The 15,404-nt window shown below is 40.1% G+C and overlaps 1 long non-coding RNA gene and 1 pseudogene across 1 annotated transcript; both read left to right on the forward strand.

The window, feature by feature from the left end:
- Positions 1–3,813: 3,813 nt before the first annotated feature.
- Positions 3,814–4,127, forward strand: LOC129629855 (40S ribosomal protein S27-like; annotated as a pseudogene).
- Positions 4,128–10,098: 5,971 nt separating this feature from the next.
- Positions 10,099–14,867, forward strand: LOC129630032 (uncharacterized). The gene is made up of 2 exons (XR_008703474.1): positions 10,099–10,232; positions 14,678–14,867. It is a non-coding gene; the product is annotated as an uncharacterized LOC129630032 (long non-coding RNA).
- Positions 14,868–15,404: the final 537 nt, after the last annotated feature.

Raw genomic sequence — 15,404 nt, forward strand, 5'->3', positions numbered from 1 at the left:
ATGATTTATTGCTGTTACCAGAAAAAAAAAAAAAAAAAATACCACCTCTTTGCTGGAGTTTTGCAAGAGGCAGTAGCCATGTCCTCCCTTTAGAGTATTAGAGCTTAAAATATGACATGCTTTATTACCTGTGGCCTTAAACATACAGTTTTTGCTATCGTGGTTCCCAAGCCTTTCAGTAGATTGTGAGAGACAGGTGGAAACTATCCTTGGTAATGTCAGAAAATAGCAAGATGGAGACAAAACTGAAATCGTTAGTGAAGATGTTAGTCAAGAATATTCTACTTTGTATTGAGCATTTCAGGTGTTCGCTTGGTAGGGAGTAAATACAACTGAAGAAACTAGCATACGTATCATGTACACATTGAAATAAATGAGCTCCTACAGGGGGTGAGAAAATGTTGATATTACAAAACCGTATATCCAGGTTTGGTAGAAATTAAATTAAAAACATAAATCCATATTTCCTAAAGACCTCTGCCATTGCTTAATTTCAAAAGCATCTCAAGGGAAAGAGGAAGGGGCCAGAGCTAGGATTTAATTTTAATTAGAAGGAAACATGTTCTAGGAGGGACTTTCCAGGTGACTCAGCATTAAAGAATCCTTCTGTAATGTAGGAGATGCGGGTTTGGTCCTTTGAGTGGGAATATCCCCTGGAGGAGGAAATGGCAACCCACTCCAGGGTTCTTGCTGGGAAAATCCCATGGGCAGAGGAGCCTGGCAGGCTACAGTCCATCTACAGCCTTGCAAACAGTCAGACACAACTGAGCGCTTGTAGTATGTTCTAGGAAGGACCAGCATGGGAGAGAATGAAGGACGAGCAAGTCTGCTCAGAGGTCTTGCATCATTGCCTGTGAAGAGGTGGATCCCAAAGGATGCTCTACAGTTCAAGAGGAAGAGTCACTGAGTTGTGGAACAAATACTCAAAAACGCTACCTGTTTCCTAACCCAGCCAGTATTTATTAAGCACCTTCTATGAATCCAGGACTGGATATAGAGAAAGGGAAAGAAGATGCAAACCTGATGGAGGATGTTATTGATTTTGTGTTTAATCATCAAGGAACTTCAGTCTAGTTGGGAAACTGAGACATGAAACCCAGGACAACCATCTCAGCCTCTAATGATGCAATCTGAGGGACCACAAGGCTCCCTTTTTCCCAAGACACCCTGAGTCTGACCATTTTTCTGAAGTCCTCTGTGTTAGAGCCATCCCTCCTGTTCAGGCTTTCTATTTAGGTAAAGATATGAAGAACACACACACACTCACTGAATCCCTAAAAGCCCTTCTTACAATATTAAATATGTTACTTGCAAGGGCTCATACAGTTAACAATACCTTAGTCTTGGTAAGAACCAAACAAGGTTCTCAGGAAATGAGACATGAAACAAAAATATAGGTAAGGAAGGCAAACCAGAATGGCCTAGAATAAGATGTGAGAAGTAACTAGGTGCAGTTGTTATGAGATTGATAAAATGAGTTCAAACTACAGGTCTGGTATATGGGGACCTCCTGTGCCAATGTGATAAAGCTGGACTTTTACTTATGAAGAGTGAAAAGGCAAGGAAGGTGACTACCAAGAAGAAAGTGTTAATAACCTGGCAATTGTCTTCAGACTGGAACAGAAGAGATGGAGACTGGGATCAGGGAGGTCAATGAGGAGGCTGTTGACTTTTTCAGGAACAGAGAGAAAGAATATCTGAATTAAGTGAACTCATAAGAATAATTTAATATTTTGAATAAATGTAATAATCTGAAGTGACAGATTGAATATGAGAATTGAGGTTTCCCTTGGGCAATGACTTCCAAGTTTTAATGTTCAGTTCAGTTCAGTCACTCAGTCATGTCCGACTCTTTGCGAACCCATGAATCACAGCACGCCAGGCCTCCCTGTCCATCACCAACTCCCAGAGTTCACCCAAACTCATGTCCATCGAGTTGGTGATGCCATCCAGCCATCTCATCCTCTGTCATCCCCTTCCCCTCCTGCCCCCAATCCCTCCCAGCATCAGAGTCTTTTCCAATGAGTCAACTCTTCACATGAGGTGGCCAAAGTATTGGAGTTTCAGCTTCAGCATCAGTCCTTCCAATGAACACCCAGGACTGATCTCCTTTAGAATGGACTGGGTGGATCTCCTTGCTGTCCAAGGGACTCTCAAGAGTCTTCTCCAACACCACAGTTCAAAAGCATCAATTCTTCGGCACTCAGCTTTCTTCACAGTCCATCTCTCACATCCATAAATGACCACTGGAAAAACCATAGCCTTGACTAGATGGACCTTTGTTGGCAAAGTAATGTCTCTGCTTTTGAATATGCTATCTAAGTTGGTCATAACTTTCCTTTCAAGGAGTAAGCGTCTTTTAATTTCATGGCTGCAATCACCATCTGCAGTGATTTTGGAGCCCCCCAAAATAAAGTCTGACACTGTTTCCACTGTTTCCCCATCTATTTCCCATAAAGTAATGGGACCATGATCTTAGGTATCTGTAAACCAGTGATGCTATTGAAGAACTATGGACGGAGGTTTGCAACATTATACAAGAGGCAGTGATCAAAACCATCCCCAAGAAGAAGAAATGTAAAAAGGCAACATGGTTGTCTAAGGAGGCCTACAAATAACTGAGAAGCAAAAGAGAAAAGGAAAAATCTATCTATCTTAATGCAGAGTTCCAAATAGTAAGGAGAGATAAGAAAGCCTTCCTAGGTGATCAATGCAAAGAAATAGAAGAAAACAATAGAACAGGAAAGACAAGAGATCTCTTCAAGAAATTTAGAGATACCAAGGGAACATTTTATGCAAAGATGGGCACAATAAAGGACAGAAATGGTATGGACCTAACAGAAGCAGACGATACTAAGAAGAGGTGGTGAGAATACACAGAACTATATAAAAAAGATCTTAACGAACCAGATAACCATGATGGTGTGATCACTCACCCAGAGCCAGACATCCTGAGGTGTGAAGTCAAGTGAGCCTTAGGAAGCATCACTGTGAACAAAGATAGTGGAAGTAATGGAATTCCAGCTGAGCTATTTCAAATCCTAAAAGACGATGCTGTGAAAGTGCTGCACTCAATATGCCAGCAAATTTGGAAAACTCAGCAGTGGCCACAGGACAGTTTTCATTACAATCCCAAAGAAAGGCAATGCCAAAGAATGTTCAAACTACTGCACAATTGCACTCATTTTGCATGCTAGAAAGTATTGCTCCAAATCCTCCAAGCTAGGCTTTAATAGTACATGAACCAAGAACTTCCAGATGTTCAAGCTGGATTTAGAAAAGGCAGAGGAATCAGAGATCAAATTGCCAATATCTGTTGGATCATAGAAAAAGCAAGTGAGTTTCAGAAAAATATCTACTTCTATTTCATTGACTACGCTAAAGCCTTTGACTGTGTTAGTCACAGCAAACTGTGGAAAATTCTTAAAGAGATGGGAATACCAGACCCTCTTACGTGCCTTCTGAAAAATCTGTATGCAGTTCAAGAAGCAACAGTTAGAACCAGACATGGAACAACAGACTGGTTCCAAATTGGGAAAGGAGTACATCAAGGCTGTATATTGTCACCCTGCTTACTTAATTTATATGCAGAACACATCATGCAAAATCCCAGGCTGGATGAAGCAAAAGCTTGAATCAAGATTGCTGGGAGAAATATCAATAACCTCAGATATGCAGATGACACCACTCTTATGGCAGAAAGCAAAGAGGAACTAAAGAGCCTCTTGATGAAAGTGCAAGAGGAGAGTGAAAAAGATGGCTTAAAACACAACATTCACCCCTTTCCGGCAGTGTCGACCTCCTCACAAGAACATGCCTCTCGCAAAGGATCTTCTTCATCTCTCTCCAGAAGAGAAGAGGAAACACAAGAAGAAGCGCCTGGTGCAGAGCCCCAATTCCTATTTCATGGATGTAAAATGCCCAGGATGCTCTAAAATCACCACCGTCTTTAGCCATGCAGACAGTAGTTTTGTGTGTTGGCTGCTCTACTGTCCTCTGCCAGCCTACAGGAGGAAAAGCAAGGCTTACAGAAGGATGCTCGTTCAGACGGAAGCAGCACTAAAAGTACCCTGTATCAAGATGAAAGGGAAACCATCCCAATAAACATGTTTTGGATTAAAAAAAAAATACAACATTCAAAAAATGAAGGTCATGGCATCCAGTCCCATCACTTCATGGCAAATAGATGAAGAAACAATGGAAACAGTAGCAGACTTAATTTTGGGGGGCTCCAAAATCACTGCAGATGGTGACTGCAGTCATGAAATTAAAAGACAGTTGCTCCTTGGAAGAAAAGCTGTGACAAATCTAGACAGCATATTAAAATGCAGAGACATTACTTTGCTGACAAAGGTCCATCCAGTTAAATCTATGGTTTTTCCAGTAGTCATGTATGGATGTGAGAGTTGGACTATAAAGAAAGCTGAGTGCCAAAGAATTGATGCTTTTGAAGTGTGGTGTTGGAGAAGACTCTTGAGAGTCCCTTGGATGAGTTGCTAAAGAAAATGTGGTGCATATATACAATGGAATATTATTCAGCCATAAAAAAGAATAAATAATGCCATTTGCAGCAGCATGGATACAACTAGAGATTATCATACAAACTGAAGTAAGTCAGGATACAACTAGAGATTATCATACAAAGTGAAGTAAGTCAGGATACAACTAGAGATTATCATACAAAGTGAAGTAAGTCAATCAGAGAAAGGCAAAATCATATGATATTACTTACGTGTGGAATCTAAAATATGGCAAAAAAGAACCTATCTCTGAAACAGAAACAGACTCACAGATACAGAGAACAGATATGTGGTTGCCAAGGGGCAGTGGGGAGAGAGATGGATGGAATGAGAGATTAAGTTTGGTAAATGCAAACTGTTACATTTAGAATGAATAAACAAGGTCCTACTGTATAGCACAGAGAACTATATTCAATATCCTATGATAAACCATAATGGAAAATAATTTTTTAAAGAAATTATATACATGTTTAATTGAATCACTTTGCTGTATGGCAGAGACTGGTACAACATTGCAAATCAACTATACTTCAATAAAAATAATTAAACTCTTTTCTTTGTTTTTATTCTGAAACTTCACTAAAATATATGTTTACTTATAGTGCTTAGGACTCACTGTGAATCATGAATCTGAGGATTATGTCTTTAGCAATTCTAAAAGTTTTTCAGATGTTATCTCTTTAAATATTCCATGCATCCCATTCTCTTGATTCTCTCTTGTAAGAGATACGAACATTTCATAAGGGTGGTAGTGAGTTAGGCCTTATTATTTTTCTCTCTACTCCAATCTATGTCTCTTCATCTCTCCACATTGGAGTGCAAATAATTTCTTTAAATGTAATGTACAGTTCACCTAGTTTTACTTCTGCTCTTTAACTTTTTTATTGGTATTTCAATTTAATTACTTTTGCTTTTTATGTTTATAGAGGCTCTATTTGATTATTTCTTTCAAATCTATATGTTTCTTTTTCATAGACTCAATATTTTCTCACATTTCATTTTATTTATTTACTCATTTTGGCCACAAATGTAGGATCTTCATTCCCTGACTAGAGATTGAACCCACAACCCCTGCACTGGAAGCACTGGATTTCCAGGAAAGTCCCTATTTTTTTCATATTTTAGAGTCTTTCTTTTATGCCCTTAATCACATTATATCTATTGCACGAAAAAGTGCAAGTGCTAGTTGCTCTGTTGTGTCCGACTCTTTGCACCCCCATGGAATGTGGTGCCAGGCTCCTCTGTCTTGGAATTCTCCAAGCAAGAATACTGGAGTGGGTTGGTTGCCATTCCCTTCTCTAGGGTATCTTCCCCATCCAGGGATAGAACCTGGGTCTCCTGCATTGCAGGCCGATTCTTTACTGTCTGAGTCACATAGTCTCTATTTAATCATAGTTCTGTCTTAGCTTGTGGTCTTAGGAAACTGAATCCTTGTAGGCATTGCATGTGCTGACTCTCAGTCATGGTGAGCTGTTTCCTTGTGTGCATTGTATCCAGGAATCTGTGTTCACCTTCCTCAGGGGAAGCGCTCACAGCCTGAGCAAACAAGCTGTCCCTTCAGGACAGCTTTATGTTTGCTTCTTCCAGGAGCCTCAGGTGTATCTATCCAGTAGAGCCTATCATCAGACAGGACCAAATTTATATCAATTTTTCAACTTACAGATACTTGGCCCAGGCAGATAGTATATCAACATTCAACAAAAATCTGCTTTTGTAAATAAAGTTTTATTGAAACACATACATACCCATTTGTTGACATATTGTCAACAACAACTATCCATCTCCAAGGACAGAGTTGAAGAGCTGCAGCAAAGACTACATGGCCAACAGAGCTGCTAATTCACTTTGTGTGCCTTTACAGACAATGTCTGTGAACCCCTGGTATAAATTCAAACCCTAAACCAGAGCAGAGCTGGTAGAAGCTTACAGACTCTCAGGAGACACTAGTTTCCTCTGCTCAGAGTCCAAGCTGACGAGTTTCTTTGCTAACTCTATGTGCTAGTTGGAGTTTATTTTTGCTTTTATTCTTACACTTCATACTTTCACTAAGAAAATAATTTTTTGATGGTCCTGAACTCATGCAGATTTATTGATTCGAACTCTTTCTTGCGTGAGTCCAGAGTCCTCATATCCTACGGACATTTAAATCCACATTCCTAAAATCTAGGAAAGCACATTTTTCTGCCATACCAACACCCTCTCCACAGCACTGCTTCACCCACAATTCCTATCCTAACTGCTTAGTTTTGAGTCTTGCAGATATCACTTATAGATCAACTCTGTACTAGGGTTTTTTTGTTTTTTTTTTTTTTTAATATTCATTGTTTTTTATTTGGCTGCATCAGATCTTAGTTGTGGCATGCAGGCCCTTCGCTGCAGCATGCAGTCTTCTCTCTAGTGGTGGAACATGGGCTCCAGAGCTCGTGGGCTCAGTAGTCGTGGCGCACAGGCTTAGTTGCCTGTAGCATGTAGGGTTTTAGTTCCCCAGCCGGGGATCACACCTGTATCACCTGCACTGGAAGGTGGATTCTTAATCGCTGGACAATCAGGGAAGTCCCTATATTAGATTTTTTCACCAATTATAGGTGTTTTATAGCAAAATATTTCTCAAGTTACATAACTGGTCATGAAAAAGTGAAAATGTTCGTAGCTCAGTCTTGTCTGACTCTTTGCGACCCCAGGCTCCTCTGTCTGTGGGATTCTCCAGGCAAAAATACTGGAGTGGGTAGCCATTCCCTTCTCCAGGGGATCTTCCTGACCCAGGGATTGAACCTGGGTCTCTTGCATGGCAGGCAGATTCTTTACCACTGAGCCACCAGGGAAGCTCTTAAATGGTCATATTTCTGGGAAATAAAAGTTGTGTAAAATGTAACTGGAATCTTGGAGAACTAAAAACTTTTAAACTTTACTAAAAAATGTAGGATTTTGGATAAGAGTATTCATATGGAACCATAATGGTGAAAGCCATCTAGGAAAATTGAGAGAGAAGTGAACAATGAGGAAAGTAAAGATATATATTTTACCATGATGACTGGAGGCTATGTAGCAGATGGGACCCTGATTTTGGACTTGTTTCTGTTTGAATTTCCTATCTAAGTAACCCTTAGAAATGGTATTTAACTTCTCATAGCCTCACTTTCTTTATCTGTAATATCAGGATAGGGGCTTCCCTGGCAGTTGAAAATCGGCCTGCCAGTGCCCGGGACATGGATTTGATCCCTGGTCCAGGATGATCCCAATGCTGCAGAGCAACCAAGCCTACATGCTGCTACTAGAGGATCATCTGGTGGCTCAGACAGTAAAGAATCCACCTGAAATGCAGGAGGTGTGGATTTGATCCCTAGGTTGGAGAGATGCCCTGGAGAAGGGAATGGCAACCCACTCCAGCATTCTTACCTGGGAAATTCCATGGACAGAGAAACCTGGTGGGTCACCAAAGAGTCAGACATGACTTAACTACTAAACAATAACAACAACACAGTCTAACATACAGCAAAAATTTCAATCTATGACCCTTGCAATTAACTGGAGGGCATTACACATCTTGAGAATGTTATTCACTCTTCTGAATACTCCTCTCCTGCTTTGAAGGAAGGAAAGAACCATGTGGCACATAATACAGCAAATATTTCTGGCTGAATTTAGCCATTGTCATCATTTCCATGGCAACTACCTTACTCTGAGAGGATGGGCAAAACACATAAAGATGCTATCAGAGATTTATAGTCACTTATTTAGGATGATCTTCATAACTCTTTCAGGGCTATGAGGGAAGGAGTTATCCCAAAGATGAGGTAATAAAAACTTGAAGTACTCGTCAATTCTTTTCCTTGGAAAATTATTTGGTGATTTCCAGTCATTTAGCAATCTGTCCTCATTTGTAATCATGCCTACACAACCGTCTTAGGAGAGTCTCAGACTGATGTAAGTTATCTGTCTGAGTCTACTCATTAGGTAGGATGAGAAGGGAAAATTATCCAGAAAATACTAGATGAGGGCAAAGGAGATGTTTGGGTTTGGGAAAGAAAGGCAGGGTGTTGGCTCAGGTTGTGGGGTTTGGGAGGTATGGTCCAGCCTAGAAGGAGCAACATAACTCCCTGGGTGGCAGGAGACCATTTGTGCACAAAGCAGCTCAGTACTGTGCTGATCATACAAGGGGTGTACAGCCAGTAGGCACGCTTTGTTGGCATCTTATTTATTCAGACACAGCATTTTTTTTCCACTAAAGAAAGCAATGGCTCATTTCTCCAATAAATTCTTTAGATCAGCTTTGTTTTCAAATTCAATATTTTCAAGCAGTCTTTTCTTTCAAAAAATTTTTTCACTGGAGTATAGCTGCTTTGGAGAAGGCAATGGCACCTCACTCCAATACTTTTGCCTGGAAAATCCCGTGGACGGAGGAGCCTGGTAGGCTGCAGTCCATGGGGTCGCTAGGAGTCGGATACGACTGAGCGACTTCGCTTTCACTTTTCACTTTCCTGCATTGGAGAAGGAAATGGCAACCCACTCCAGTGTTCTTGCCTGGAGAATCCCAGGGACGGGCAGCCTGGTGGGCTGCCATCTATGGGGTTGCACAGAGTTGGACACGACTGAAGCGACTTAGCAGCGGCAGCAGCAGCAGCAGCACAGCTGCTTTACCATGTTGTGTCCGTTTCTGCTGTACACAAAGTGAAGCAGCCAAGCATGTAACTAAATACCTTCTTTTTTGTTTGTTTGTTCCCTTCCCATTCAGGAAAGAGCACAGAGCACTGAGTAGAGTTCCCTGTTCTATACAGGACACTCTCATTAATTATCTATTTTATACATATATCTATAGTGGATATATGTCAATTCCAGTCTCCTAATTCACCCCACTGTCTCCCTTTCCCCCTTGGTGTCCATATGTTTGTTCTCTACATCTACATCTATTTCTCAAGCCGTCTTTTCTGGTAGAATTTTTCATGGTCTGACACAATTCACAGAATACAAATCATTTTCCCAAATGAGTTTTCTCTACCTTACAGTAATTTAACCAGTAGCTTTATTTTTTAAATCTTAGACTTGTTTTCAACTATAACATATTTGATCATAATGAATATAGGGATACAAGTTCCCTTGGCTTATATATTTTTAATGATTTCTAAACACATAATTAACATGGTGTGATTTCATTTCCAACCACATGAAGAAAAAAAAGAAAGCAATAAAGTGCTTGAATACTCTGTCTCTAAAATACAAATCTCCTCAATCATTGTAAAATGTGTGTTCCCTAGAGAAAAATGCCTTTCAAAAATTGACTGCATGAATAAATTCATTAAGAATCAATTTTTATTTACTATGAAAAGATATTATTCCTTTTGGTAGGAAATGTAGGTTAGGATGAACTTAGCTAGAAATATCCAAGACATCAACTCAGAAGGTAGAGTAAATTCCATCCACCCCACCCCTCTCTTTAGAATAGGTGTGTCAAAAAGTCAAAACCACCTCAGTTTGCTATAGACTGAATGTCTATGCATCCCCCACCCCAATTCATATGTTGAAATCCAATCTTCAATGTGGGGGTATTAGAAGGTTGTGCCTTGGGGAGGTGATTAGATCTGGACTGTGGAGCCCTCAAGAATGGGATTAGCACCCTTATAAGAGAAGACAGCCACCTATGAAACAGGAAGCAGGCTTTCCTCAGAAACCCACTCTGCTGATGCCTTGATCTTGGACTTCCCTGCCTCGAGAATTGTGAGTGATACGTGTCTATTGTTAATAAGCCATGCAGTCTATGGTGTTTTGTTATAAGGAACTCAAACTGAGATAGGACACAGTGGGCTTCAGGGCCAGGACACCTGGTATTTTTCAAGCTTTGTTCTCACCCAGACTCTCCAAGGACTAAGCTAGTGGTAAAAAGCTTAGTTCTGCTAAAAAAAAAGATAAGCTGCCCACTTCTGAGGTCAAGGAAGACTTTCCTGTCTATACTTACACAGGAAAGCTTCTTGGGTGTTGAAAAGGGAGGGATCCTCACCCCATAAAAAGTGTGGACATGCACCCACAGGCCTCTGCAGGGGGATCCATCTTAGCAAAATGTTGTACATGCATCTTGGGGAGGATCCATGGATTAGTCAGATACGAAGAAAGAAACAAGATTGGCCAAAGGTAAACAAAGACCCAGAATAACTGTCCTATATAAGGGATTTATGTCACCTCTTTATGGTGCTTCTTCTCATTCAGGACACCTGCACTCCTCTCCAAGTGAGTATCCCAGCCAGTGTCTGACTTACTGTGCTCCTCCTCATTAGAGAAGGTGTCTATACCTTTTCTCTCTGGGTTTGTATCTCTGCCTTGCTTCTGAGTTGGATAAGCTGTTTTCCTGTGTGCTCTCCCATGCATCATGCTTCATAATAAACTTTGTACCTGTTTTTACTGTTGTTGCCTCCTTGAAACTTTCTTGTTCTCAAATAGGGGCAAGAGCCCGGGCCGCTTTGCTTCTAGCCTCTAGCTCCTGGTGGTTTGATGGCTAGGACCCTTGGTTTTCATGCAGGTTACTCAGGTTTAATTCCTGGGCAATGAACTTCAAGACTACTCACTGCTCTCTCTTCAAAATCAAAAGGATTAAGATAGAGTTCTAAAAGTATATCTGCTTATGAGGAACCAGCAAGACACTTTTGTCAAGTTGCTTAGTACTCTGTAGTGGCAAGAATGCAAGTGCAGGGGTGGCTTCGGTTTACCTGAGCAGGTACCAACTGAAACACCCTAAAAAAGTCCCTGACCAAATATATCTTTCCAAGAAGATAAAATTCTTTTTGCAAATAACTGCATGCATTATTAATGCAAATATATACAATATATACAATAGGACCAAACAGAAAACACAATGTTGTGTTACATTAATGTAACTTGAGAACTAAGCAATGCTTCTTTTTATACCTTTGGTACAGATCTATATCCTTTCCATGTTTAGAACTAGATTTGAAAAATCTATGCAACTTCACAGGTAAAAGAGAGTTATCTCATTGGAATTAAACTAAGACATTTTCATGAAAAAAGCTTTAAAAATCAATATACATGTCTAAAAGTCCTGAATATATATATCAGATCAGATCAGTCGCTCAGTCGTGTCCAACTCTTTGCGACCCCATGAACCGCAGCACGCCAGGCCTCCCTGTCCATCACCAACTCCCAGAGTTCACTCAGACTCATGTCCATCAAGTCATCGAGTCAGTGATGCCATCCAGCCATCTCATCCTCTGTTGTCCCCTTCTCCTACTGCCCCCAATCCCTCCCAGCATCAGAGTCTTTTCCAATGAGTCACCTCTTCTCATGAGGTGGCCAAAGTACTGGAGTTTCAGCTTTAGCATCATTCCTTCCAAAGAAATCCCAGGGCTGATCCCCTTCAGAATGGACTGGTTGAATCTCCTTGCTGTCCAAGGGACTCTCAAGAGTCTTCTCCAACACCACAGTTCAAAAGCATCAATTCTTCGGCGCTCAGCCTTCTTCACAGTCCAACTCTCACATCCATACATGACCACAGGAAAAACCATAGCCTTGACTAGACGGACCTTTGTTGGCAAAGTAATGTCTCTGCTTCTGAATATGCTATCTAGGTTGGTCATAACTTTCCTTCCAAGGAGTAAGTGTCTTTTAATTTCATGGCTGCAGTCACCATCTGCAGTGATTTTGGAGCCCAGAAAAATAAAGTCTGACACTGATTCCACTGTTTCCCCATCTATTTCCCATGAAGTGATGGGACCGGATGCCATGATCTTAGTTTTCTGAATGTTGAGCTTGAAGCCAACTTTTTCACTCTCCACTTTCACTTTCATCAAGAGGCTTTTGAGTTCCTCTTCACTTTCTTCCATAAGGGTGGTGTCATCTGCATATCTGAGGTTATTGATATTTCTCCCGGCAATCTTGATTCCAGCTTGTGTTTCTTCCAGCCCAGCATTTCTCATGATGTACTCTGCATATAAGTTAATTAAACAGGGTGACAATATACAGCCTTGACGTACTCCTTTTCCTATTTGGAACCAGTCTGTTGTTCCATGTCCAGTTCTAACTGTTGCTTCCTGACCTGCATACAAATTTCTCAAGAGGCAGATCAGGTGGTCTGGTATTCCCATCTCTGTCAGAATTTTCCACAGTTTCTTGTGATCCACACAGTCAAAGGCTTTGGCATAGTCAATAAAGCAGAAATAGATGTTTTTCTGGAACTCTCTTGCTTTTTCTATGATCCAGAGAATGTTGGCAATTTGATCTCTGGTTCCTCTGCCTTTTCTAAAACCAGCTTGAACATCAGGAAGTTCACGGTTCACATATTGCTGAAGCCTGGCTTGGAGAATTTTGAGCATTACTTTACTAGCGTGTGAGATGAGTGCAATTGTGTGGTAGTTTGAACATTCTTTGGCATTGCCTTTCTTTGGGATTGGAATGAAAACTGACCTTTTCCAGTCCTGTGGCCACTGCTGAGTTTTCCAAATTTGCTGGCATATTGAGAGCAGCACTTTCACAGCATCATCTTTCAGGATTTGGAATAGCTCAACTGGAATTCTATCACCTCCACTAGCTTTGTTCGTAGTGATGCTTTCTAAGGCCCACTTGACTTCACATTCCAGGATGGCTGGCTCTAGGTGAGTGATCACACCATCGTGATTATCTGGGTCATGAAGATCTTTTTTGTACAGTTCTTCTGTGTATTCTTGCCATCTCTTCTTAATATCTTCTGCTTCTATTAGGTCCATACCATTTCTGTCCTTTATTGAGCCCATTTTTGCATGAAATGTTCCTTTGGTATCTCTGATTTTCTTGAAGAGATCCCTAGTCTTTCCCATTCTGTTGTTTTCCTCTATTTCTTTGCATTGATCGCTGAAGAAGGCTTTCTTATCTCTTCTTGCTATTCTTTGGAACTCTGCATTCAGATGTTTATATCTTTCCTTTTCTCCTTTGCTTTTCGCTTCTCTTCTTTTCACAGCTATTTGTAAGGCCTCCCCAGACAGCCATTTTGCTGTTTTGCATTTCTTTTCCATGGGGATGGTCTTGATCCCTGTCTCCTGTACAATGTCATGAACCTCATTCCATAGCTCATCAGGCACTCTATCTATCAGATCTAGGCCCTTAAATCTATTTCTCACTTCCACTGTATAATCATAAGGGGTTTGATTTAGGTCATACCTGAATGGTCTAGTGGTTTTCCCTACTTTCTTCAATTTAAGTCTGAATTTGGCAATAAGGAGTTCATGGTCTGAGCCACAGTCAGCTCCTGGTCTTGTTTTCGCTGACTATATAGAGCTTCTCCATCTTTGGCTGCAAAGAATATGATCAATCTGATTTAGGTGTTGACCATCTGGTGATGTCCATGTATAGAGTCTTCTCTTGTGTTGTTGGAAGAGGGTGTTTGTTATGACCAGTGCATTTTCTTGGCAAAACTCTATTAGTCTTTGCCCTGCTTCATTCTGTATTTCAAGGCCAAATTTGCCTGTTACTCCAGGTGTTTCTTGACTTCCTACTTTTGCATTCCAGTCCCCTATAATGAAAAGGACATCTTTTTTGGGTGTTAGTTCTAAAAGGTCTTGTAGGTCTTCATAGAACCGTTCAACTTCAGCTTCTTCAGTGTTACTGGTTGGGGCATAATGATATTGAATGGTTTGCCTTGGAAATGAACAGAGATCATTTTTTTTATTAATATTTAACATAGTTTTCATAAATTTGGGGGTAATGTAATTTTATCAATATGATTAAAATAACAGAATTTTGGGGGAGCATCCCTAAACATTATAAATGTTAGAGGAAAAGTTAATATAAAAAGCCAAAAATGCTGTTTAGAACAATCCTGACAGTAATCATTTTTGGGTAAAATAGAGGGAAACCATTCATTTGTGTTTCTTTCAAACAAGAAACAATGAAGAATTTCAAAAAGATCACTGACACCAGAAATATAATTTTCCTCAATAATTATTTTTTTAGCTTACTTGACTTGTCATCTTTCAAATTAAAATAGAAGACAAGATGGAAGAATTTCTTTCAAACTAAATTAGATAAGCAGTGAATAAATAAATAAGCAATTGAGACAGAATAGCAGCGAAGCAACTTATAGATCACTTTTGTTTCCATGTGAGTTTCTGTTTTGAAAGATTTTAGAGGCAACTTACTTGAAATGTTTTAAGATGTTCTAATACATGTTTCTGTTTCCACAGGATCTTTTTGCCTTGATAAAATTGAAGGATGCAAACCGCTGACACCCGAAGCATCAGTCACTCTCTTCCAACCATTTCTCAAACCAGTTTTGTTGATTTGAATATATTCATTGTTCATCTTGCTATGCATTATTTATTCACCAACTCCTATTAATAATACATAGTAATAAATGACAAATATCCAGGTTAACACTCTTAAGGCTGTCTTTTGACATTATCCCTGCAACCACCTAAATAAACACATAAGCTAAAGCTTAAGGAATAAGCTTCAGTGAAAAAAGGCAAGGAAAATGCCAAGCTCCTAAAGACAAGTTAATTTATTTTTAGAGTACAATGAAACTGAATAACGACTGAGTCAGCCCAGCTTTCAGGCTGTAAACCTCTTATTTTTTCTCAGTACCTTCCCTTTTGTTGATCTTTAAAACAGAAGCATTGAAACTTGGCTTGCAAAGCCACTCTCACATCTTATTCTGTGACTATCTTTGTGGGATTGAGTCATAAATAGATAAACTTAGCCCAAATGGTAATCCTTTCATGCATTTTTATCAACTTATTGGGTATAGATAAAGTAAAATGCAATCAGTAGGAATGAACTGAACATAAGTGGAACAACATCATAGACAGTGAATCAGTTTTCAAGACTAGTCAAGACAGTGAGATGAGGCACCAGAGTTTCCCTGGGAGAAGTTTAAGGAGAGGGTGGGGAAACACTGGGAAGGCAAGTTCA

Source organism: Bubalus kerabau, chromosome 16, assembly GCF_029407905.1.
Source record: "Bubalus kerabau isolate K-KA32 ecotype Philippines breed swamp buffalo chromosome 16, PCC_UOA_SB_1v2, whole genome shotgun sequence".
Taxonomy (NCBI): Eukaryota; Metazoa; Chordata; class Mammalia; order Artiodactyla; family Bovidae; genus Bubalus; species Bubalus kerabau.